The sequence below is a fragment of the Carettochelys insculpta genome, chromosome 16, assembly GCF_033958435.1.
Source record: "Carettochelys insculpta isolate YL-2023 chromosome 16, ASM3395843v1, whole genome shotgun sequence".
Classification (NCBI taxonomy): Eukaryota; Metazoa; Chordata; order Testudines; family Carettochelyidae; genus Carettochelys; species Carettochelys insculpta.
The window spans coordinates 8,274,582-8,302,110 of record NC_134152.1 but is presented as its reverse complement, the minus strand read 5'-3'; the positions used below and the strand labels follow the sequence as shown (position 1 = coordinate 8,302,110).

At 45.3% G+C, this 27,529-nt stretch overlaps 1 protein-coding gene across 17 annotated transcripts in view; it reads right to left on the bottom strand.

The window, feature by feature from the left end:
- Positions 1–27,529, bottom strand: part of RBFOX1 (RNA binding fox-1 homolog 1) — a 1,793,461-nt gene that overhangs the window by 1,108,633 nt on the left and 657,299 nt on the right. The window contains exon 4 of one of the 17 annotated variants that reach the window (XM_075010529.1): positions 14,171–14,259. The exons of the other annotated variants lie outside the window; for them this stretch is intronic. The gene's annotated coding sequence lies outside the window, so the exon portion shown is untranslated. The remainder of the gene's footprint in view (positions 1–14,170; positions 14,260–27,529) is intronic. 17 annotated transcript variants of the gene reach the window in all.

Below are 27,529 nucleotides of genomic sequence, written 5' to 3'. Positions count from 1 at the left end.
TGAAAGGTGCAAGAAGATTCTTGAAGGCTGAAGAGAAAGCAAAGAGATTTCTTCCAAAGGTGTCTCCTGATGGTGTGGGTGAGAATACATGCCTTCTCTCTCCACTTCACAGAACTCTGAGGTTTCATGATAGAGTGGGGAGCAGAGAAGGATTCCTCAGGTAAACATCTGGGCCATATCTACATTATAAAATAACTTTGAAGTTGCCTACTTAGAAGTACAACTGCGAAGCAACAGACTTCAAAGTTGCACGTCTACACACAAAAAGCTGCCCATCCTTACTTCAGAGTAGGGTTCTGGTACTTTGAAAGGAGGCATCTACACACTAATAGCCCCTACTTCAAAGTAAGAGGCCAAGAAATCATGTGGACAGGGGGCGCATGGCTGAAAAAGTCTTCCGGGCTCTCAGCCAGCAGCTCCCTTAAAGGTCCGCTACCAACACCCCTCACGTTGCACATGCTCTGGGCTGCTAGGCTGTACACAGCACACCCATTGCACACAGCAGAGCTACTGCAGAGTCCATCATGGATCCTCAGCAGTTCCCAGACGGGGATCTCCTCCAGATCGTGGCCAGCCTGCTGGCAGAACTGCTCGTGGCCGTCATGCAGCTGCAGCGGAGGGTCAGCCACATATCCCCAGCCCTGCAGGCCCTCTGCCAGATGAACTGGCTGCACCCCATCCTAGTGATCTGGTGACACTGGGGCTTTCCTACCAGTACTGACTGGTGGGACCACCTCATGCTGGGGGACTGGGATGACAACCGGTCGGTACAAAACTTCCGGATGACCTGGCAGACATTCGAGAAGCTGTGCCACTGGCTTACCCCAGCCATCCAGCACTGGGACACCCAGATACAGCCTGCACTCCCCCTGCCCTAGAGGGTAGCCATTGCCCTATGGAAGCTGGCTACCCCAGACAGCCACCGCTCTGTCAGACATTAGTTTGGGATGGGCAAGGCCACTATCAGGGCAGCCCTGATGGAGGTAAGCCAGGATAGGAACACGCACCCACCATGCACAGGGAATGGGGGTGGCCTTGCAAAGGGATGGGGCCTGGTGGGCCCCACACTCATGGACACATTTCTCTTGCACCTTATGCAGGTTGTCCAGGCAGTCAATACCTTCTCCTCTGCCGGGTGGTCACTGTCAGGGACCTGGACTTCACCCTGGCTGGCTTCATGGATCTGGGTTTCCCAACTGTTTCTGCATGCTGGATGGCCCACATATTGCAATCCATGACTCGGACCATAGTGCAGGGGCCTTCATAAGCAGAAAGGGCTACCACTCTGTGGTCCTCCAGGCCCTTGTGGACACTAACGACCAGGTCATGGATGCCTACATGGGATGGTCTGGCAACATCTTTGATGCGGGATGTTCAGAAACTCATGCTTTGGCCACAGAATGCAGGAAAGGACCTAAGTCTTCCTGCAGGAGCTCCCCATGGGAGACGTCACCAAGCCCACCTGCAGTGTGCCTGATGCCACATACCTCTTGCATTCATGGCTCATGAGGCCCTACACCAGATGCACCAACTCATCCCAGGACTGGTTCAACGCATGCCTGAACCAGGCCAGGAGCACCATGAGCGGGTGTTCAGGCAGCTGAAGTGGCAATTTAGATGCCTCCTAATGAGGCTGGAGGTGAGCCTCCTGAATGTGCCAATGGTGGCTGCAGTCTGCTGCACTTTCCACAATATTATGGACAGCAAATCAGAGCCCTTTGTAAAGGCTTGGGCTGCCAAGACCACCACTGGGAATAAGCAGCTGCCCAGTGTCCCATGCTGTGATAGGGACACACAGGGATGGGGGGGCAGGTCAGGGAGGCCTTGCAGGAGGCCTTTGACTGGGGCCCACAATACCCCTCTCCCATCACACTCCCCCACCACAGACTCCTTGCCCACCACACAAGAGGGACACAGGGTTAGGGGTGCAATAGCAGACATTTACTGTGTTGAAAATAAACATTTGAAATGTACAAACTTGTCACTATTTTCTAAACTATTTACATTGGGGAACTATATACAACAGGGATATTGGGGCAGCATTGTGGGAGGAACTGAACTGGGGAGAGGGTGCTGAGGCAAGGGACTGAAATGGGGAGGGTGCTAGGATGAGGGGGCTCATTCCTCCACTGGGGCAGTGGGCCAAGATCTGTGATGACCAGAGGAGCCCCTGACACCCTGGGTTTGGGAACCCCTCAGGGCAGGAATGGGGCTGGGGTTGGGGCTACAGGGAAGTAGGAGTGCGGGAGGTATGCAGCAAGGTCGGGTCAGCAGGAGGTGCAGGTGAGGGACAGGAGGGGCCTGCTCACCCTCTGACATGCTGGCTACCAGCCCCTCTGCCAGTGCCAGGTGGGCGGCAGGGCCCAAAAGTTGGTACCTGCTGGGGGGTGCTGTGGGGCATGGGGGGTGGTGAGGGGAGGAGACTGGGCAAGGTGGGTGGTGGCAGCCTGGGTAAGTATCTCCAGGCAGTCAGCCACCTGCATCCAAACCTCCTGCTACCTTGAAAACCAGTCCCGCAGCACAGCCATCATCTCCCGCGCAGCATCAGTGCGTGCATCTACCTCCTCCTCCCTCCCGGCCCCCGTGACAGTAGTGACTGGGATGATGGCAATTCCAGGGGGAGATGACTCTGGGCCCCTGCTCCACCTGCCTCCCCACCCATTATCTGGTGGTCCAGGGGCGCCATGTGATATTGGGTGCAGGACAGGCTCCACATGGTCTGGCTGGCACTAGGTTTGTTGTGCACTCCCTACACACTCCCTGGGCAAATACCCTGTGGAGCAAGGCAGGGCTGCAGGTCATGTGCATCGGCCAGGCATGTGGTCCCCTGCTGGCTGTGCCGGGGTCAGGCCCCGCCTCAGAGTCCCAGGGCATCCCAAATGCCCAGTGCCTACCTGCTGGTACTTCCATGCACTCAAGGGAAGCCCAGCTGGAGGGGTCCCAGCTGGACAACTCAGAAGAGAGCAACGATGAGGGTCCCATTGCTGGAACCCTCATCATTGCTCCCCAGATCAGTCCCTCATCCCTCAGGTGAGGGAAGGTGTCTCCCGAGGGTCTCGGCTCCTCCTCCATCTTGGTCAGAGGTGCGGTGGTGTCCACCACGTACTCAGGGGCTGGATCTCCTTGAGCTCATGAGGCGGTGCAGCTCCTTATGATGGGGGCACCAGGTGGACCATGCCCCCGAGCAGCTGCTGGCATCCCTTGCCCAGCAGTACAGCTGCCAGTGCTCTTTCACTTTTATCCAGATGCTCTCCCTGGTCTGAACAGGGTGCCCCTGGGCAGTGAGTCCCCTTGCCAGGTATTCAAATGCATCAGCATTGTGCTGCCACACTCCTGTGTGGAGCAGGACCTCCTTGCTCCCCCACAGTCTGAGGAGGTCCTACACTTCTGCCTCACTCCACAAAGGGCCCCTCTCCTGCTGCCCCTTGGCTCACTGCTGTGAGCCCTTGGGGGACTCAATGGTGGGCTCTGGGGTGGGGGGGTCAGGGCACTCCTGGGGGGATGCCATGGTGGCTGGTGGTATGGGTGACAGCTGTGGCTTCAACAGGGGGACTGAAGCAGGGAACTCATGGTCTCCCTGCTTCTGCCACACTTTCAGCTTCCTGCCTAGGGTTGCCAGGTAGCTGCTTCTTCTCACGCAGCCAGCAGTAACCATAGAGCTGGGCCAGGACTGGCCAGAGCACCTCCAGGCACCTGGGAGGCCACTGCAATGGCAGACCCGCTACTTTGAAGTAGCGGGTGTGGAGCATCTACATACATCCTACTTCAAAAAGTTACACTTCACAGTAGGAAGCTACTACATTCCTGGGAATGGAGTAAGGACTTCGAACTTTGGTTCCCTCAACTTCGAAATAACGTAAAATATGTGTAAATGCTCTGCAGTCTACTTCCAAGTTGCCCCTAACTTCAAAGTTAACTTCAATGTAAGACCCTAGTGTAGACACACCCCTGGTGTTGAGCAAAGTTACAAAGCTCATCCATAAAGTATTGGTCCAAGGGGAGAAAGCTTCTACAAAATACTTGCAACTAGAAATAGAGATGTAGAGCCAACAGAGAGGGGAGCCTCATAACATGTGGATGAGGTTTTGTAAAGCCTCCAAACCAAGCTCCTACAGCTTTCCAAGTGTGTAAGTCATGAGATTCTCATCTTCTTTGCTATTCCATGAATAATATGGCCTTTCCCACCCTGTTCCAGGTTTGACCTTCATATCCATCTAGAAGTTACCCCCAGAACTCTTTTATTTCCAGCCAAAAACAGGTTCTCTATCTCTCCAACAGAGCTGAGTTTCACCATCTGCATTTCTTATAAGTTGTGTACTTGTGCTACCACTCAGGAGAAACTGAAATGCTGCCCGGTTGATTAGAACACTCACATCTAGGTTTTGTTTCCACTGGTGATACACATTCACACATGCCTTGGTGCACATAATTTATCCGTACATGAGTGGAAAAAATCTGCACATAAACGGGAGAAAAATCGAGGGACTATTCCTCACCATTTATCTCATCCCTAGATCAAGATACCTTCCCCCTCTCTTTCTTCAATACCACTATTCCCAATTCCTAACTTGTTCTGTGCTAATTATTGTGAAGCCCCAGTTAAGTCAGTGGGAGAGATGCCCATAGGAGGAAAAGTAAGTGGGTTGTGTTAAGGAGGGGAATGTAGGAGTGGGGAAGGATGTAGAACAAGGTGACAAGCTGATGTCCCCTGGGATAGCATAGTCAGCTGTCAGAAGAGGGAAAAGAAGAGAATTATTGAGAAGAAGAAAATGGGGTGAAAGTAAGATATACTGGGCCCCTTTCCCACTGATAAAGTGAAAAACTAATGCTGTTTTCCAAATGGTGTCCAGAGGACTCCAGATCCTACCTCTTCATAGATGTATTGTTCTTATTTCTCTGTTATGATTGGTTGGTGCCTTAGTATAGAACAAGAATGGGCATGAAACCATCTGCTTATGCCTAACTTGTTATAAGTCTCATCATTGTCATCATAATTAAAAACCACCATGGGCTCAGCACCCATTGGTGACTGATGTCTCCCTCGCTATTTCCTTCCATATCTCCCTATCCAGTACAGAGTGGCTTAGTTTCTGTAGACTAGATTTACATCAGTGTACTATATAATCTACACATTCTTTGTGGAGTCTGCCTCTCCTATTTGAACTGTCCATTATGCTGAAAACCAGGGCCTTGATTTCCATTCGTTGTTCATTCTGCAGATGCATCGCATGAAGTGGGTCTTTGCCCATGAAAACTTATGCTCCAAAATATCTGTTCATCTCTAAGGTGCCACAGGACTTCTTGTTGTTTTTGAATATACAGACTAACTTGGATACTCCTCTGATACTTCCGCAGTAGGTTCTCTTTTGGCTGTACCTTCCTATAAAATTCCTCATTGGTGACCTTCTGCATCCATCCTATTCCCAGGATCTTTCTATAACAACTCCTCTCGAATGACAATATTCTTGTTTTCAAATCTTTCATTATCACCCATGTCTCACATCTGTACAACATGCTGCATAATACACCCATTTTCAAGATGCTCTGCTTTGTTCCTAAAATAATCGCTTTGCTTTTCCAGATCTTATCCATTGCCTTCAAACTTGCTCTTGCTTCTACTTTTTTATTCACTATTTCCTTCTTACAGTCTAGATCATATGTTATGTTGCCTCCAAGATATGTGAGCTCTAGTTTGATTTTCTCTACACTGATCTTCCTTCCTATTTACTTATCTCCAAATACCACTGTTTTTCTTTTACCAATGTTCATAATCAGTCCATACCGCTTCCGTTCCTCGTATAGCACCTGCACCATTTTCACTAGCTTCTCTTCATCTTCTTTAATGATAACTATATCATCTGTGAACCTCATGTTGTTGATTCTCAACCCATGCACAGATATCCCTTCTACCTCTTCCTTGATCTTGTCCATCGCTGTCTCTAGGTGCATGATGAAGATACTCTGTGATATTGGAACTCCTTGTCTAATAACTCTACTCATTATAAACCAACTTCCCAACTCTCCACATGTTCTCACTGCTGCCTATGTTTTGTGGTAGATATCCTTCAATAACCGTAACAGACTGCTACCCACTATGTACGACTCCAACACTGCCCAGGTCATTTTTCTGATCTATACTGTCAAATGCCTTCTGAAAAATTGATGAAGCAATTGCAGATGTGCTTGTTCTTTCATTTGTCAGAACTAGAGTGACATATGGAAAGAGGCAACAAAAGCTATTTCTTCATCTCCTCTTGGCAGCTGCAGTAATGGACTGTGAGTATGACTGTAATTCCTGCACAAAATAAAGTTCTCTCAAGGCCAACTCAAGCTGAACATTTTAGTTTTTAAGATTCAAAATTATTTACCCTTATATTTGCATGTCTCTGCACTCTCCCTTCAAGATACAAGACACCACAAGAACAAAGCATATCATTATGTTTACAATCCAACCACGACCAAGCATAGGAAATCTCATGAAAGAACCTACCCTAGCAAGAATGCAAAGATGTACAAAATTCCAGTTTGAATTCCAGATCTCTGTATGTTTTTCATATGCTTTAAAGAAATACCCAGCCTTAGGTCCTTTTCCAAACCAAAGCCCTTGACATTTGTTCACGACTAGTATTCTCTCTGTTTTGCCAAACAGAGGTTGAGAGAGTGGGATATCTGAAGGTAAATTCCCTTTCTTATCATGTACAATGTTTCTGTTATTCAGTCAAATCCCACCCAGTACAGGATATTGTATAGTTGGAAAATGAGGGTTTCATGAAATGTAGATTTAAAGCATAAAATTGTACACATTCTGAAATGTGCTCGTATAAAGTTCTAGAAGAGTTACAGATGGGATGAACCTGTCCCCTGCTGAAAACAGTTCCAATTTCCAGTCCTGCTACATCAGAAGTGATGTTTCCTCACTTCTTCAAAGTTATAAAGGGCATCCAACACAAGTTGTACATTTGATATATAAGATATTATAAGCTTGCAGGTACTAGGTAATGTCAGGTTCACTTGAGCTCACTTTTTAGACACCAAGGGATGTTGTTAGATCCTATTAACAATAAAAAGTGGCATACACCAAAGTCCCCAAGATTGGACAATTAAACTTAATTGGTATAGAAAATACTCAGAAGACTTCTAAATTATACATTATATATAATGTAACTTCCTCTGCACCACACACATACTTTTATTTCTTATTCAGTGTTGCCACATTTTGGCAGATACTACTAAGGAGGCTTTCAAGCAGAAGTAAATATAAATGGATCCAGTTATATAGATATAATGAAACTAGATCCATTTATATCTACTTCTGCATGAAAGCCTCCTTTCTCAGGTGTTCAGTTCATGCTCACATTTATCATGCTAACTGACAAACTTAAAAGGCAACCGAGTTTACACCACATCAGTGTATAATACCTAGTGTGTCAAAGTTAAAAGAAGGGGACCCATTGAGCCCTAGGAAGTTGTATTTCAAATACTATCCAGTTTGCACCAACTAATGTGAAAGAAACAGATCAACCTCTGCTGGAACCACAGTAGATAAAGTTTACTCAGGAGGGTCCCTGTAGGGAGAGCCAGAGGTTGAGGAGTGCCCCCATCCTCCATCTGAATGGGGAGAGCTAGATCAAGCTTACCCTACTCCCCAGAAGTGGAGCGGGAAGAGCAGAAATTAGGGTAAAAAATGCAGCTCCTAGCTAGTTGGAGCAGCACAATGGAACGAGACAGATATGCTCTGCTCCCTGACACCCATCGACCCTGCTTCCACCCTGGATCTGGAGAGGCCCACAAGTGAGAAGGAATTAGAACTGGTGAACTTGCTCATGGCCAAATACCCTAATACCAAAGCTGGAGGAACTGCATCTAGTGGGCCTACCTGTGGTCCAATACCTGGACAAGCCAGAGGAACTGGGGATGGGAGGGCTGCCAGCAGCCAAACACACAGAGGAACCGGAGGAGCCTGACCTGGAACTCAGGTATTAAATAGCTCAAGGGTTTTCACCTGACAAGTTGGTAGCTTCAGAGAGTCAGTATGTTGCAGGAGGATCCCCAGTGACCTGCTGATAGGACACCCTGCCACTGTTAGAGCCCTTGTCTGGAACGCAGTGAAGTTTGGTGGGCCTGTGATCCCCTATTCCATGCCAATTCATCCCTGGTGTGGCAGCCTACCCATTATAGGTGTACAGATCACTGCTTGCCAGTGCTCCCCTGCTTGAAGGCTCATGCTACAGACTGCTTTGCCAGTTTTCCTCTGCCTAAGAGCCAGCGCTATAGGCCACTTGTCAGCATTCTGTGCCAGACAGGGCTATAGCCTACTTACCAGTATGCACCTGTGGCGGGGGAACTAAAGACATGCTAGCGCTGATACCAGTCAGAGTGTGCACACTGGCTTTTCTCCTGCCCTCCCTCCACTGTTCTCATCAGGTGTTGCACCTCCCGCTTTCTAATTCTCCCCTTCCTAAGGAGGTGAGACCCAGGACCACCCCACAAGACCTGCCCAACTGCCTAAGGGACTTGATGGGCCATCTGACCCATTACATTCCTCAAGTCAACTTCCTCATATGGTGTACTCAAAGACTATTTATAGCCCCTAAATTCTGCTTCTAAAAGCAATTATGGATCAAATTTTAAACCTATTTAAGCCTCTAACTCTCACCCATAGGCATCATGCCACTAAATATTAATAAGCATCTGAATGTGAGTGACTTAGGAGAATAAATCTCTAATATTTAAGGGAATTTAGGTTCCTAAGTCAAACATAAGCTAGATTTAAGTTAAAAGTCTGTACATAAGCTAGATTTAAATTATGTGCAAGTCCATGCACAGTAGAAGAAAAAAAATAAATTTACTCATTTAAATTCCCATGTAGAAAATGAACTACTTAAAACTAGATGAAAGATGTCCTACATTAGAAAGCTTATTTACAAAAAAGAATAGGTAAATATTAACTCTTGAAGATTTCATCTGCATATCTATAATTTAGGAGGTCATGATATCTGAAGGTAGTGGCATTTTGTTTAAAAAAACACATGGGCTGTGTCTACTGTCAGAGTGCCGTAGTGTAGACATAGCTGTGGCTTCCCTGTTTAACTTCTCACTAGCTTTCAACCTCTCATTTCCCTGAGAACTTCTCATAAAGTCAGGTAACATCACTTCTTCTGGCATTAGAGCACTGCTGATGGAATTGTGTCTCTGAGTGGATTCTTTGTCAGGTGTGCTGGGGTCTGAAAGCCCCCTCCCCCTTTGTTTGTAGATAGAAAGATATTTATTGGAATAATTAATATCTGTTCTATTAACTGTTTGAATTCAAGTGTTTCACATATAACATGCAGAACTATTAGAATTTTCCACATTTTAACTTACTCTTTCCCTCCTACTCTCAAATTAAGGTTTATAGGATTGGACATAATGGAATACAAAAATCAATACTGTAATTTTAAAATGACAAGGAAGCTTCCATCTGCTACCTCTATTTCATCTTAGTTTAATTTTATTCAAACAGAATTAAGAATTTGGTAGACCATCTATATCCGTCTGTATCATTTACACAGAACATTAAAATATAAAGCAATTATATAAAACACGATAATCAATTTCTTAGAGACTATTGGCCTATTACTCCAATACTTACATTATGACAACAATCCCCATGGACCAGATGCATGAGTAAAGATTAGTCACTGCAGCAAGTCCTACATCCTGAACTACAGAAAGTAATGCACCATATAAATGATTATTTTTATTATAGCATACAATGACTAAGGTGAAGTCAGGTACCCACCCAGTGCTAGATATCTACACATATAAAATAAACGATACCCTAAGGATAGTACAGTTTTTAATTATGACAGGAAGCAGCAAATAGACAAATCAAATGGAGGTAATGAGGAAGAAATGGACAAGGTAACAGTGAAACCAGCCAATGGCCATGGCAGGATTGAAGAGTCACAGTTTACCGACAAAACTCAGCACTTCCGCCAACAACCTTCTGCCTCTCCCAGATGACAAAGAGCACCTTTGTTGACAGAATCTGTCAACAAAAAAGCTGTGTGGATTCTCTGGGGGGGCGTTCTGTCCACAGGCAGGACTTCCAGGACACTGGACAGCCCTGTATGATGTGCTTCCAGTTGACTGTTTTGTCTAGAGAGTGGCTGGGCCGGCCATTCTGTCGACAGAGTGAACCGCTCTTTTGATCTGCTATTGTGTATAGATGCCCTCTGTCAGAGTTTTGTCAGAAGATCTCTTCCGACAGAAATGTCTGTCGATAGATGCTTCTAGTGTAGCTGTAGCTGTAGCCTAAATGAGACCAATCCTGAAGACAATAACAAAATGGAGATTACTGGAAACACAGGCAAGAGAAAAAATGCATGTTATGCAATGAATAATATAATTGTAAGGGATATCAGCTGCTTACATTTATACACAGATTAAAGAATCCAATTTCAGTATGATAAATAAGAGAAGTTTCAAAAAGACTTCCCAAATTTGTGCCTGTCATTGTGTGCATGAATATTTTGCATGCAAAAGCTATTCAGGCAATAGCACAAATTCAGTTTGTGTGTATTTAAGAAATATGCTCACTTAATTCCATTAGTAAGTTAACAGACTATGTTGATGCCTGTTTTGAAAAAATATATTTCATGGTTTACATAAAGATTACTAAAAAGAGAACTAGAAATTACTGGGAAGGAAAACACATTGAAGATCAAGAACCTGATCCTTGGAAAGGTGAGCAGAGGTATGGTGGTAAGGAGAAAGAAAAGCATTCTTTTTCCACCAACAAATTCCCCAGTGTTAAATCCAATGAAATATTTAAATACAAAGCCCTACCATGAACCCAATATGATAGGAAATGAACATCTATAACCACCTTCCTTAAATACATTCTAAATAGCCAGGGACAGTTTTCTTTTCACCTCAAAGCTCAAGATGAGATACTATTATTAAATAAAGAAATAAATACAACCAACAACCAAACAAAATACCTTCTTGTCCTTCCTAACTTGGACTTAGGTTACACAAATGCACTTCACTGAATAAACTGTAGCCTTCATTTGTGTATTTCATTAAAGCTCTCAGGAAATGTGATGGATGTTTATAAACTGGAGACAGTATCACCATAAGTGTTTGTTATAAAATGAAAAGAATATATTGATAGCATTAACAGCTCTTGGTCTATGTCCTTACAGAATGCTGCTGCTGGTGGCAGAATCATGCAAATGAGCACCTCATTTCCATTGTTGAATACCCTCTTTTGCATTATCCTGACAGCAGCAAAACACCACGTAGATGTAGCTTCAATGTCTTAGAAGATCAAACAATGGGCCAAATTATGAATTTGTAGCTACCCCAAATGTGATTTGTAAGATCTGTTGGATCCATATCAGAGCCACCATCTGACTTACTGTGCTCATGTACTGAAAAAGCGATAAAACACATGCATACCAAGGGAGTGAATTAAATTATCTTGAATAAGTTTATCGATTCAACAACTTATTCTCAAAAGCATGTATCAGAAGAACTGTAATCTTACAGTGTAAGATATTTTCCTTTCTATAAGAAAATACACTCATCCCTTCAAGACAACTCTTTCCAATGACCAAAGCAAAAAGGAGCTCCAACTATCAGCTAAAATTTATTCTGGGGAGTAGAACACTGAGTCAAATGGAAAAAAGGCCCTGAGTCACAAAGCAGCCACCCATCTAATCTCAATAAAGAAGAGAAATATCATAAGGATACTGTTTAGACAAAGAAACTAACCTTGTTTGTTTAAACAGTATGGTGCTTTTTTATACCTTGTCTTCCCATTTTGTAATACCATTTTGGAAAGATTTGGTCCAGAAAATATTCATAACATGAGGTTTCTGCGTAAACTCATTTCATTCAGCAGGTCTTTTAAAAATATCTAAGCTTGTTTATGAGGATTGTTGTGGTGGGGTTGTGAGATGTAAATACCTAGAGGTACTGAAAATAAAATAAATATGGCTGACTGAGAAGCTTAACTTACAGGCAAGAAGAGCACCTTCACAAGTCCAGCTATGTCTTAAGAAAACATAGGGGAAGCAAAGACTGGATAGGAGGCTAGATGTCTAGTTTAAACAAAGACTGTCATATCTGTAGATATCATGGAAGGGATGTATTAGTGACTCTGATGCTGCAAAGGCTGTACATGAGCCATGATTTTTGAAATCACAGAACTGCTGAAAGATACTTTTGAAAAAAGAAACAGAATTCTGAAATTACTTTTATTCATGTAATAGCTATTACAAAACACCATCAGTAACAAGTCAGTATTTTCTGATCAATGGAAGGGAAGAGACAGATAAATGAAAACAACAGCAGGTCTCTTATCATTTTGGCATTATAGTTGTCACAGGTACTGGAGAGAGAAAGTGATTCATCCTTTACCACTGGTACTGCCTTACACATGTAAATCAATAAAAATGTTTGCAATATGACAACTAGGTAGTCTGCTGAATCTCCAGTGATTGACGATAACACTCAGTACATTCCATTTTGCCAAAGCCACGAGAGATGACATGGGACTAAAAATGTAACACAGTGATAACTGATATAAAAGGCAATGGAAACTATATGGAAACAACAAGTGCATTATTAGCTGGCAAATCATAGTGCCAATAGCATAAAATACATACGTTTGAACCTCTTTAATCTGGCAACTTTGGGAAAATCGGCTATCATGAATTTTTCTGACTATGGGTGTTTGCCATAATATGAAGGACAAACAAGGTCCATTACTAAAACATTTGTATGTACAAACTGTCAGAGTATTGCACATGTGTAACGTCATAATATAAAACCTTAACACACTATATATAAACTTATTTTGTTTTTATTGTCACATGTAGCTAATTAAGCAGAAAAATCAATAATTGTCGGTGCTCTGCCATTTCTTATTGCACACACATACATTAACTGTTAATTACAGAATCAAGGACATGTTCTCCTGTTCCTCAATTAACATCATATTTGCCATCATGTACCAACAATGCCCACACACTGTATTATGCAAACTGCAAACACTCTTTGCCAAAGAACGAATAGACAGAGAAGACATCAAAAATCTCCAAATACACAAATCTGTCAGCCAGCACTTTAATTGAATGGGCCATTCTGTTAGAGAGCTGAGAGTTTGTGTTCTGGAGGAAAGAAATTTTTAACAACTGTCTACAGAGAGAATGTTTGGAACTAACATTCGCATTCAAATTTGACGCTAACACTTGGTTTGAACAGGGACAGCAATTACCTGATTCATTATATGGACTCTACCATACTTTGATGTTTGACCAAACAGTTAACTTCCTCCACCCCTCATCCCCCACCTGCCCCTGCTGTTCTATCTGATTTGCCAACCTTGATAACAATTTTTTTTCTGATTTGTCATCCAGGATAATTTTTGGACCTCTGTGCTTTATATATTGCACCTGTTCTGGTAAGGGTACAGATCTGAAGAAGCTCGTCACCTAATAAGTGATATTACTCTTTAAAGTACTACATGACTGCTTTTTTTGTTTTGGTCTGGAATGGGTTAAATACGGAGATACACATTGCATAGAACTGGAAGGGACCTTGGGAGGTCATTGAGTCCAGTCCCCTGCCCTGATGGCAAGACCAAGCACCATTCACTTCCCCCTCTCAGTCTATTTGCTCTGGATCCCTAACTGCCCCCCTCAGGGATTGAGCTCACAACCAGGGGTTTTGCAGGCCAATGCTCAAACCACTGAGCTACCCTACCTATGGAATTGGCAGACTCTCCCTCCCTACAGGCTTCTAAGTCCCAGATTGACAAAGCCCTGGCTGGGATAATTTAGTTGGTATTGGTCCTGCTTTCGGCAAGGGATTGGACTCTATAACCTCCTGCGATCTCCTCCAGCTCTAGCACTCTGATTTTATAATCTTGTGACTTGCTTAACAGTTTTTTATATTAAATCAACACGACATAACGAGCATCTACAACACACTGGAGTAATTCCAGGATCTAACAGAAAGCCCACAACTTATATGATCATTACAATGTTGGCCCCCAAAAATGTATGTAAATGACAGACAATGTCTTCGAGATAGAAATAATTTGTCATCTACCATCTGCTACCAACGTACATACACCTTTATCTCCATTTGAAATTTTACTAATATTTTCTTCACTTACCAATGATAAGGATGATGTCCACACTATTATTATGATGTATGTACCTTATTGTTCCACTTGAGGTACCCTGTCATAAGGACACCAGATTCCTAGGCACAAGTTTGCAAAAGAAATGTATGTTATAGTGAGGATATTTTTAAAAGACAAATCTGTAGTATTAGCCAAGTCACCTCCACTAATCTCATCTATATACAAGAGACTCTTATTACACTTCCCTGGTTTGACACCATGCACTTTGCTGATGGCACTCATTACTGTGGTATGTCACTTCCTCCAAAGAAACAGACTTGGAGTTGGGGAAGGAAGTATTGGATGCTCATCTACTTGGCCCAGACTAACATAATGACAGTGAAGGGCACGGACTGGTTTCAGACCAACCTTCCTGGAGAGGTAGAACCCCAAGTGTCACCTAGTCTATCCCCCTGGCAAGATGCATGATTTGTTATGTCTACACCATTCAAGACAAATATGTATCCAGCCTTCTTCTGAAAACCTCTAGGGAAGGAATTTTCACAACTAACCTAGGCAGAGGGAAACCCTACTGATCAGGCCCACTGCTCTGAAGAGCCACTGACCAATGAAATCACTGCATGGCAACTGACCTAGTAATTGGAGTCTCAGACCTAGTCCCTTTGCCTTCAATACCCAAGTGGCTCAATCTTGAATTCTTATTAGCATTCCTTTTGCAATTTGAGTTTCTTCTAAGCTGCACAGCCATGCGGCCACTCAGCTTCTTATTAAACTCAGTTGCCTGGCTATTAAGCCCTGTGCAGGGACTGAGGGCTACACCAGCGACAGATGTCTCCCCAAGCCTCAAAGCTGCTGTAGCTGGAGGCAAGAAGTCATCTCCGATGGACCTCCTGCAGTCAGAGGGCCCCTCCCCACCAGCCCCAGCATGCAGATGCCCTAGAGTGGCTGCAGCCAGGGTCAGGTGCCCCTTTCCTGGCCCCCACCTGGTAGCCCAGATCTGCTATAGTGGGCGACAGGTGGACCTCCCCCACCTGTGCTCACTCTAGCTGTGGCAGCCATGGAGAGGTGCCTCTCACCTGGCCTCAAGCTGCTGGAATGAAGGAGGGCTGGGGTGGTCTTCTTTCCATGGAGTAGCCTGTACCCCAAAAGCTTCATCATCAGCCCCCTCCCCCGAGTCCACACTCCCAGCCAGATCTCTCTTCCTGCACTCCGACTCTCTATCCCAGCCCAGAGCCTCTTCTCACACTCCAGTGTTCGCACCCCCCCGCTCCACCATGCACTGTCTGTGTGTGGAGTGACTTTTATGTGATAGATCATCTCCATGTTGAGACACATAATGAAACCAGTCTGCACATGGATGTAAAAAATTAGAGGGAACGCTGCTTGTAGTACTGCCTAAAGGCCATAACTTGACTGGGCCCTGTTATCTCAGGTTCTCTACTGCAGATTCTTTCCCTAGAACTGAGATTGTTACCCTGTAATCACAGGCTGGTAAAAGTGTTTCATATCCCCTGCACGTTGACTTGCTGAAAAGAAAATCACACCCACTGAAGGACTCATCAGGATAAAGACAATGAGTGGGAAAGTTTGAGCAACTGCCTCAAGGTTCAGAGGCAGCCCAAAGCCCTTTTTGTAAGGTTGTGTAATGGGGCAGCGGCCCCACTCCGGCTGGAAGGGATTAAAGCAGGCTGGAGGAAGCCTGCTCAGAGCCCCAGCCAATTAAGAGACAGTGAGAGACAGTCAGTCAATCAGAGCCAGGCTAGGCCCTTTAAAAAAGGCTGCAACACAGAGGGAAGCTCACTCTTGCTCTAGTCAGCAAGGGTGAAGGACTAGCTCTCTTCAAAGAGGAAGCATCTTAGATCGAGCAGCATTGGCAGGCTAAGGGGAGCATGAGAGAGGTTCCAGCCTATTATCTCCCAGGATGTGGCCTTGACACAAGGGCCAAGAAGGCTCAAGGGTCATAGGTAAGTGGCTAATGGAATGAGAAACAGAGTGTGAACCAGAGCAGGACAAGGATGCAAGCAGAGAGTCAGGACCTAGAGCAGTGGGCAGGCCTGGGTTACCCTTCTCCCTCTGTACCACCTCCAGCCACCAGTGGGGTGTGGCCTATACAAAGTGCAGCCTACCCCTGAGGGATAGACCTTGGCTGCAGTTGGCCATGGTGACAGGAGTGAGATTGAGGACTGCTGATAGCCCCCCAGAAGGGGGTGAGACACCAGAGTAGTGGACACTGCTGGAGGGCAGTGTCCTGAAGCGGACACCTGGGTCCTGGGTGCGACACTGGTCAAGAGTCAGAGGATGGATAGAGTAGAGCAATGATGGGTGAGATGTTGGCTAGAAGAGGGAGCTCTGCTGAGGGTCAGATCTAACTGCTGGATGCCATGATGGTGAGTGCCTGAACACATTACAGACTCTCACTAGCAAATACACTGCCTTCTGGGCTCCCCTCAGTGATTGTGTTTGCATACATCTGTTCATTTGTTATGTTAAAAGGTGTATCCTGAGCTTGTTCTCACAATAGAACTGGTGTCTTGATCTGTCCTCCTGACTCTCGAACTATCCCTTTAGGCACCAATATCTCCACCTCAGAGCTCCACTCCCTGGCTTCTTTTTAAGTCTGATGCACACAACTGCTGGACATTTATCATCTTTGTAACAATCCATCTCCAACTTGATACACTGTTTACCCTCATGCAGCTCTTTCCCCTGAGAAATGAAGGTAGAGATGAAGGGCGCATGATTCCTTCTTCACTGAGATTAGCCATAGCATTTCCCAAATTCACAGTAAACAGTACCTGTCTCCCATTCCTACCCCTGCTGTTTTAAAAAAAGTCAGCCTCAACTTCTTATGGAATAATATTCACAACTAATTTTATTAGAGAAAAAACCCCTAATAAACTGTGGTTACTAAAAATTTCCCTTCAGAAGTAGTATCATTATGCTCAGCATTATTTTAAAACACTTTGAATTACCTGAAAATATGCCAGGCTGGACATTTATGTCTTTTAACCAAAGCCAATACTCTAAGCTTATTATTAACTGTTATAAATTGTAATTTGTCAACTGTAGTTTCCACTGGTGTGACAAATAACTCTGGACTATTTAACCTTTTAAACATAATCATATGCTGCTAGTTTGACAGATGTACACAGGCACACTCATAGAGCATTTTTTTTAAACAATCCATGAACAAGCTTCCACTTTTTTAGATAACAAGTTTTACATATGCCATTGTCTTTCCAGTATTTAATTCTTTGGGTAGGCACTTCTGTTTCAACAGGGAATTCAGGCCATACTAGCATGGTGAGCTGAATATCTGTTAACAGGAAGAAAAAAAAACAAAAAAACCACACTGTTTGCTGTTTCATATGGTGGTATTTTAGAATGTCTTCTTGGACTCCGACACTTCGTGTATTTTATAAAGACAGTTTTAATTTCAAAATATGATTGCGAATGGACGGTTCCTGTAAAAGGACATCTGTGATTGAAAGAGCAAGATTTTACCCAAGTGTCCACTCCCTAAGAGTCACCTTAGTGTGCATTGTCATCTAAACAAGGTTGATGTGATTGCAAAAGTGGACACTTATTGAACTTTCGATTCCTGACCTCAGCTAACAATTTGAAACAGGCTGTAAATTTTCCCTTTCAGTCTTAACGCACAAGATGTTTCCACTTGAAAAAGTGCACAGGCTGCAGTTTTCAGCAATACATTCTCAAAAAGTCAATTTCACCTTTTGGCAGCCCTGAAGGAATCCAGATGACTTTAAAGTGTAATAGCTCAGAATAAGGGAGATAGTCAAAAAAGGGTCATTTTGGTTACATAAAATAAAACAACAAGAAAATAGTTAATGGCACTTTTTTGTTAACAACAAAAGAATTAACAGAAAAAAATCTAGTTATCTTAAAGGAAATTTAAAAGGGTTGCCTTGCAGCACAAGGAAAAACTAAAACAGAATGCCCTGCTGACTCAGAAGTAAAATGAAACATCAAAATTGTAGTAAATATTTAAGGATACGCTGACAAGTTAGGTTGGCATTAAAGCACTGATATTTCTGCTTTTATGTATCTCTTTTGATAAAAATGTACTCACTCTAAAAAGGTTAAGTGGTTTTAGATCAAGAAATGCATAATACGTATAAGACTGCTATGACTACAGCAGCAGATTTGGATGGATTGAAAGGAAACAATGTAGAGGAAAGGAAAAATATTAAAATTATAGTTCTAAGCAAAAATGGACATGAGTGACAGGGAGAAGTGTGATTAAAATACATGTGAAAAATCTATATATTTTCAATAGTCTGTCCAATAAAAAAATAATCCTACTCTGTCCAATAGATGTGTTTTGCCAGATTTTAGACAGACTACTGATGATCCTTTGCTACTCTTTTAGACTGAAAACAATGGATTGTTAATAAGCAGCTCTTTCAGCTGAGCTATTAAACTTATTAGTGATAAAGTGTAACATCTTCCTAAAAGCATGGAAAAAAATCACACTATCACTATAAATACATTGAGTTCCATGCAAATTTGCAATATGAACTGTGAACATACAATGAGGCATTTATTGGGACAGACAACAAATGTCATTTCTGATTTCTGACAAATTATTTTACATAAAACAGATACTAACAGGTAAAAATCCACTGCAGGAGAAAACAAAAGATAATTACCAATGATTTAACATTTATGCTTGAATATTCAGTCAAAACTAAGATTCATGACATAACCTGCTACTGCAGTAATTAAGCATTCACACCAATAAACAGTGTGGTTGAAATGATTTTATGATAAATGACCAAAAGCATATCAACCATAAAAACCAAGTCCTGCAAAAATCCCTCAAGCCCAGGAAGCTCAATCAATGCGAAACAGACTGCAACTTCAGTGACGGCAGCATTAACTCACTTTCAACTCTGAATAAATCTGATGACAGGCAGTTTTCCTTCATTAACATCTACACAGAAAAACAAAAGCTCAAGAAGCATAATGGATAAAAGAATGCAGCTTTTTTTTTTTAAATAAAGAAAGCCAATACGGAAACAAAGTGCAGAAATCCAAACAGTTCAGAAGAAGAGCTACATAGATGGATAAAGAGAGACCAAATGATATATACTGTAATTGCATTAAATACCTTTCTTTATGTTGCCATTTTACTAAAGGTATGTATGTATAATAAAAGAAGGAGGCAAGGATCACAAGTTTAAAACAAGAAGAGCATTCCATGGTTAACATGAATTTCTCGAATCTCCATCTGAGCTTCACCCAATTAAAGCATGGTTTATTTCAGAATGTAAACCACAAATTCACACATAAAACTGCATGTGTTTATTCTGTGTTTTTTATTTTGGGTGCATAGAAAAGAGTATTATGCCTTCCTGTTCACATGCCCATGGATGGGAGACCAAATATTATATATATTTCTATTACAAATGTAATTCAGAAGCATTTTCACACTTAGTGCTTGACAGTTTTCAGTACCTCAACTATCATTTTTTACTGTCTTTCTGGTCCATTCGCTACACTTCTCACATGGAACTAGCATATTAATTAGAATGAGATCATCCAGCATCATCCAATAATGTCAAAGTTATTAGAAGCTTGGAGAGCATCCAAATTTCATTTCAATACATCACTTCAGCATTACAAATGATAAATCAATATTTTTAATACTTTCCATTCTAATGTATTCCTGTGGAAATAAGCCAGCATAGCCCACAAGAAATATGCAGATTAAAAAGGCTATACTTTGAACATAATGGAATGCAAAACACTTTTTTTATGAGATGTAAAAGCAGCAGGTCACTGAAGTTGATGGACATTCAGCAGCAGTTTGAAAAATTAACACCACTTTGAAGTTAAAACCAGTAGCAATTGGTCAAAGAGCCACCAACTCCAGCTGATAGACACTCCTTAATTTTGGACAAGGATAGTTAATCCAATTCATTAATCTACACAGGCACCAATGTAACTCACACAATTTTCAAAAGAATTAAGTAACTTAAATATAGCATTGGCCAAATAATGTACATAATATACATGGTAATAAAAACATTGCAATATACACACCCATCATTATAAAACAATATGGAGTAAATGTTATCAATTTGGCACCTGACTTGGCTTGCTTCTAAGCTCAGAAAGAAGAAAAAGTAATATGTACTTGAAAAAATAAGTACTGAAACATCTGATTTCATGATCACAAAGCTCACCTTTATTCCATCACAATTCAGTGTTGATGCCCCAGTGCTCAAGTTGCATAGGACTCTTCTAGGCCCCAGTTCAACAAATCAGCCCTATTCAAGTATTAAAGCGAAGCAAGTGCAGTTTTTAATAAGGATGAACTCAAACACATTTAAATGCTTTGAATAAATATATGTGAAATAGTCTGCGGTCTTTGGCATCTATTTTTAAAGACAGTAGTGATAAAACTGATAGACTATGTCTCCACAACAGTGATCTGTCAACAGAAGTTACTGTCCAAAGAGATCTTCTGGAAAAAAAAAAAACGGTCTGGCAGATCACGTCCACACACAAAAGTGGAACAAAAGAGCATTCTGCTCTGTTGGCAGACTGCCCAGCTGCTCTCCTGACAGACCAGACAACTGAAAAGCTCAGCAAACAAAGCTGGCCAATGAACCAGAAGCCCTGTCATTCAATAGTTGTTTTGTCGACAACACGCTGTGTGTAGACGCTTTTACGTAGATGTAGCCGTACTGTGTGGAAATGGGCATAAGAAATAGAAAGGAAACTATCAGCACTATTCGCAAGATGCTTTTAAATAAAGGAGAAATGGAGAGCTCAGTGGTTTGAACACTGCCCTGATAAACCCAAGGTTGGAGTTCAGTCCCTGAGGAGGCCATTTAAGCATTGAGGCAAATAGATTAAAAAGGGGATGGTGCTTGTTCCTGCCAGAAAGGCAGGAGACTGGACTAGATCACCTCCCGAGGTCCCTTCCAGTGCTGTGTATCTCTTTTTTATAAAAATGATAAGCATTGGCGGTTGCCGTAACATATATTATCCCACATTAGCCGTGTCTACACGTGCACGCTACTTCGAAGTAGCGGCACTAACTTCGAAATAGCACCCATCACGGCTTCACGCGTCGGGCACTATTTCGAAGTTAACTTTGACGTTAGGCAGCGACACGTCGAAGTCGCTATCCTCATCAGGAGATGGGGATAGCGCCCTGTTCAACGTCGAAGTAGGGACCGTGTAGTCATTGAGCGTCCCGCAACTTCGAAATTGCGGGGTCCTCCATGGCGGCCATCAGCTGAGGGGTTGAGAGACGCTCTCTGCTGCCCCTCAGCTCAATGGTGGCCGTGTGGAGCGGCCACTTAAAGGTCCCCTCCCCCTCCCTTCCTGTGCAGGAAGCTGAGGGAACGTGCAGGCAGCAGCCCAGACACACAGCCAGCCTGCACGTCCCTCAGCAGCCACAGGACCATCAATGGCCACCCGGCAGCACCCCCAGTGCCCCCAGGGGACCTCCCCCAAGGGGAGCCAGGGCAGCCAGCCCAGCCAGGAGGGCAGCCAGGCTGGCAAGCGGCAGCGGGGCCCCTCCCGGATGGAGGCCGAGCTGCGGGACCTGCTGGGGCTCTGGAGCGAGGAGGAGGTGCTCCAGGTAATGGGGAGCAAGAGGCGGAACGTGGATGCGTTCGCTCGGCTGGCCGACGGCCTGGCTGCCTGGGGTCACCCTGCCTGCACTCCTGATCACGTCAGGAGTAAGGTGAAGGAGCTGCGGCAGGGTTATGCCCGGGCCCGGGATACGGACGGCCGATCTGGGGCCACCCCTGTCACTTGCCCCTTTTACAGGGAGCTCAGGGACATCCTGGGCCCCCGGCACACCTCCTCCCCTCCGGCCACCCTTGATACTTCGGCCGACGAGCCCCAGCAGGCCCTTCAGCCGGAGTCCGCCCCGGAGGTAAGCCCTGCACCCTGGGTGCCCCCCCCGGAGCCCACCCCTGGGCCATCGCGGCAGGAGGAGGAGGAGGAGGGGGGCTCCTCCTCCGCAGAATCCGGGCTGCAGATCCTCCTCCTGCCATCCCAGAGCAGCAGCCGGGCCTCCGCCCCCCGGGGATCTCCGGACTGTGGGAGTGGACCAACAGGTATGTACCCCCCTCTGGTGTACACCCCTGGGCTTGAGGGGCGGGGGGTAATAGATATGTGTCCAGGGCCCCCCACATCCTCACATGGCCATGGCCCCCAGGACAGCAGGGCCATGTCCCTCACAGCAGTGCATCAGCCCCTGCCCCCCCCGCCACCCCGCACGACAGTGCCATGCCCCATCCCCGGGGCAGGGGGGAGTGGAACCTCAAGGGGCCCCCGGGAGGAGGGGGTGGGACACCCCGCAGCAGCAGCAGCAGCAGCAGCAGCAGCAGCAGCAGCAGCAGCATGTGATGGAGTGGGGGGAGTGCAAAAGGGAGACTCAGGCTACATATGAGCAACAAGAGCCGAATAGCTCCCAGGGGCAAAGGATGATCCTGGGGCTACAGCTGGCAGGTGACACCTGTGCCCTGAACAAAGAGGAGGGAGGAGCCGAGCTGGCTTGGAATTGGTGGGGGAGGGCGGGGGCCGCAGGCAGAGGCTAGGGGAAGGGAGAGCTGGAAGGCAGCCAGCCTGAGGAGGGGGAAAGCTGCATCCCAGAGGGGCACCCCTTGGGGTCTTCTCCCCAGGACGGGTTGGAAGGACTGTCTCTTCTGACAGCTGGTGCTGTCACTCCTGGGAGAAACTGGGCATCTGTGGCCTAAGAAACCTTTCCTGTCAGACCCTGCAGAGTGAAGTGAGAGTAGCTCCCACCAGGGGACGCGGTGCAGTGCAGGGGGACCCCTGAACCCCATCCATCACAGCAGCATCTCCCGGGGACGGGGATGGGGAACCTGCAGCACAGGGCTGGGGGGACAAAGGCCACGGCTCGGGGCCCACACTAACGCCTGTCTCCATTCTTCTTCCCCCCCTCTTCTCCTGTGTCCCGCAGCTGCACCATCGGAAGGGCCGGAAGAGAGCACCGGCGAGGCATCAGTGGTCCCGGAGAGCCCTCCGGGGCCATCGCTCCAGGCAAGTCCCTCGGCCGAGGACCGACCGGCCCCACGGCGGGCTAGACGGCGGACCCCGCGCCACCACCAGCCGATGGCGACGGACCCACAGCTGCTGGCCATCCACCGTCGGCAGCTGGAGGTGGCGGAGCTGCGCCTGCGGGTGGAGCAACGCCGCATCGAACTGCAGGAGCGGGCGCTGGCCTCGCGCCAAGAGGCATGGGGGGCCTACATGGAGACTTTCAACCGCCTGGTGGACTACCTGGCCCCCCATGCCGCGCCGGCCGCCGCAGCACCCACCCTGCCTGCTCCACCCGCCGCACCACCAGCTGCTCCGCACGTCGCCGTCCCGTCCACCGTCGCCCCACCACCCACCACCGAGGGCTGGAGTGCCGAGGGACCCCTGGAGCCAGCTGAGACTCTCCGGGCATATCTTCCGGTCCGCCCCGCCCCCAGCCAGCCCCGGACAGGGATGCGGCTGCGGCGGGGCTCCCGGCCGCCCACACCCAGTGCCGGACTTTAGGGGTGAGGGGCCTGGGACGTGGCCCCCCCCCCCTTGTATATAGTTGTGACTTATTAATTTGTGCCCCCCGTTTGCCCCGTCCCCCCCATGTAAATAGTTCTCCCCTTTATCATCCCTGGTTTTCTTTTTATTAGTGAACAAACTTTTTTATTACTATTGTTTTATTTGTACACATTACTTTTGTTCCACACATGTTGTATATAGTTTGTTCTTGTTTTATTTATAGTTAAAAAAAAAAGTTCTAAAAGAAAAAGCAGTTTAAGTTCAGCCACAAGTGCGTGCTGTCATTTGTCCAGGAAAAGTGGGAGGGGGGTGCGGTTGGGTGCTCCATGGTGTGGGCATTGGGTCAGGGAGTGTTGTGGAGGAAGGGGTGGGCAGTGGGGGGCCTGGCAGAGTTCACCCCGTGGCCTCATCATCGAAGTGGGCCCGCAGGCCTCCCAGACCTGGGTCCCTTCGGGGTCCACCTGCCGACTGGGGGCAGCGGGTGGCTGCACGTCGGCCCTACCGGCCTCCACAGCCCAGCCCTGGAAAAAGGCCTCCCCCTTGCTCTCCACCAAATTGTGCAGGGCGCAGCAGGCACCCACAATCAGGGGGATGTTGTTGGGGCCCGCATCCAGGCGGGTGAGGAGACATCTCCAGCGTCCTTTCAGGTGGCCAAATGAGCGCTCCACAACCTGGCGCGCGTGGTTCAGGCGCTGGTTGAAGCGCTCCTGGCTAGCGGAGAGATGGCCCGTGTACGGGTGCATGAGCCAGGGCCGGAGGGGATATGCTGCATCTGCGATGACGCAGAGGGGCATGGTGGTGTCCCCCACAGGGATCTCCCACTGGGGGATGTAGGTCCCTGCCTCCAGCCAGCAGCACAGGCCCGAGTTCTGGAAAACCGGGGCATCGTGGGTGCTGCCAGGCCAGCCCACATAAATGTCCTGGAAACGGCCCCGGCTGTCCACCAAGGCCTGGAGGACCACAGAATGGTAGCCCTTACGATTGATGTAGCGTCCTCCACTATGATGCGGGGTGCGGATGGGGATGTGAGTCCCATCCAGAGCCCCGAAGCAATTGGGGAAGCCCAGCGTGGCAAAGGCCGCGATGGTGGCATCTGGGTCCCCCAGCCTCACGAGCCTGTGCAGGAGCATGGCATTGATGGCACGCACAACCTGCAGGGAAAGCACATGGGAGAGCACCAATGAGGGGTGAGCAGGGTGTGCATGGCCCTGCCCTGCCCTCCCCTCCTCTGCCCGGGCCCCCCTCCCCTGCCCTGCCCTCCCCCCGTAGGTTCTCTTACCTCCATGAGGACAGCCCCGACGGTGGCCTTGCCGACACCAAACTGCTGTCCCACAGATCGGTAGCTGTCTGGAGTGGCCAGCAGCAGAGGTCTGTGTACACATAGCCAAAAAGCTGTGTGTATATATCCACTCCCACCAATCAGATCCAGACACAGGCATTTTCATTTGGACTTCTGAGTTAGATAACAATATACCATTTTTGAGGAGGAAAAAAAAAAAAGCAAAAAAACCCACAGCTATTTGTTAGTAACTGAAAAAGTTGCAAGTATTTGATTAGGATAGCCATGAAAAAAATCACTCTTTTTTTTTAAATAAATGATTTCCACAACTGGCAATACAGGAATTTTCAACTCTTTAAAATTTATGGTTTCTTGAATTCTGTAGAAGCCAATCAAGTTAAAGTGTGGAAATTTTATTTTATACATATAAATGCAACACACCCTCTCATGTATGGTAGAGCGCCCTGGTGCTCAATATGCTGTTCACCTTGGAAATGTCAAATTCTTTGTCTAATTCAACATTGTCATTTCATGATGGGAAATGACATGAGATTACAATACCGCCTCATACAGATTGCTCCCATTGAAGACAATTGAAGAACAATATTGGTGTGGACATATCCAGCAGAAATATGAGAACTGCATCAGTCAAATTGCAAGAGCTCCTGCAATGACTATGAATTCAAGACAACCAAGGAGGAAACCAAACCCCCCACTGCCTGGACTGGATATCAGTGGATCTTAAAGAACAATGACAAATAAATAGCTAGTTATATACTCATTACCCAAAGGAGCCCAAAAATAAGTGACAAGAAAGAGGAAGACTGAATTCTGTAGTCTACTTTAAGTGTTCTCTTATTTATTCACTGTATTATGGTAATGCCTACAAACCCCACTCATGAAACAGAACCCTGTTTGGTAGGTGCTGTATGGAGAAAAGAAAGAACGTCTTTGACTCAATGAGCTAACAATTTGAATAGTGATTATTTGTGTTGGAAAAGCATATAGCAGTCTTAACTCATCCATTGCGCCAGGCAATAGACAAGCATACAAGCAGAGATGCTCCATGCCATGAACTAATTATGATCTAAATAGACATGAGAGCAAAGGAAAAGATGAAAAAAGAGACAAAGAGGGAAAGTGATTTGTCCATGATCACAGAGGAGCCCATAGTCACAGCTGCGGACAGAATCTGTAAATGCTGAATCCCCCCTACACCTCCTCCCCAACATGATGGCAGTTAAGACCAGCGGCAGCAAATAAGAGGGTTCAGCAAATCCAAATCTAGGGTGTGGTTTTCTGTCAGAGTTTTGGACTGGAAGTATAGTACGGCACTGAAATACCAATTGTCATTTGAGAGACAAGGTTGGTGAGGTAGTAGATTTTACTGGACCAGCTTCTGTTGGAGAGAGAGAAAAGGTTATGGACCTATGCTGGGAGCATCTCAGGTCTCCCAGACCTTGAAACAAGCTTGTGTAAACTCAAAAATCTGTCTCTCTCACCAACAGAAGTTGGACAAATAAGAGGATATATCACCCACTCTGCATCTCTCATAATCAGGAACCAACAAAGCTTCAAGAGTGCAAATAGTTTATGATAAAGGTTTTTGCAGCTGTGTCTGGTCAAAATATTCCTTGTCCTGTTCTAAGCTAATACATGCTGTTAACATGTTGTGCACAGAAGTAGCTGCGATTAGAAGGCCCAATTCTGCTCTGAGGCGAATTAGATTTTTATACAGCTTGTAAAAGAGCACAATTCAGCAGAAGATTTGCAAAGCACATTGGGATGAAAATCACTAAACTTAAATAAATATTATAAACTGTATTCTCTCCTGAGATACACACTCACAACTTCTATAAGCTGTGCAGATGTTTCTGATGTCGGGAATGGAACCAGAATTCGAGAGGATTTTTAGTGTATCTTTAAAAGCAATCATTTTAAAACAAATTTTAAGCCGTAACAAAAATCTACATAATTATATGATGAATTAATTATTTAAAAGAAAGAAAGTAACCCTGCAAAGTGTTTGCCATTCTACACATTTTCATTTGTAATACAAGTAATAAATATGATCTAAAGGAATGGTACAACTTCTAACACTTTAAATATGAGAATCATATTTTATAAGGAAATATTGATAACTACAGCTCAAACTCCATCTGGCAACTTTTTTAATCCATGCTGAGCACTCCAGTCTTTCCTGTCCGCTGATCTGAATGGTGCATGAATTATATTAACTGTCCTGATTATTCAAAGAAATTTAGCTTAACAACCTGCAATTACTTTAATGGCTTTGAAATTCAGAAGGTAAGAAGGCACTATGTTTCTTTAAATGAACATTAAATTATGAAATGTTTCTGATCGACTGTCATGAAAACCCAATTTTATTGCCATTTAAATTATTCAGAATCAATATCAGACATTAGCTAGAGGTGGAAAGCTTAAAAAAGTCAAAAGCATTGAAAAGCTGCATTTTTCTATATTGAATAATTGCATATTGTTTTGAAGATAATGGGTTATTTGCCATGTGCCCCTGTTAAAGAAAGACGAATATT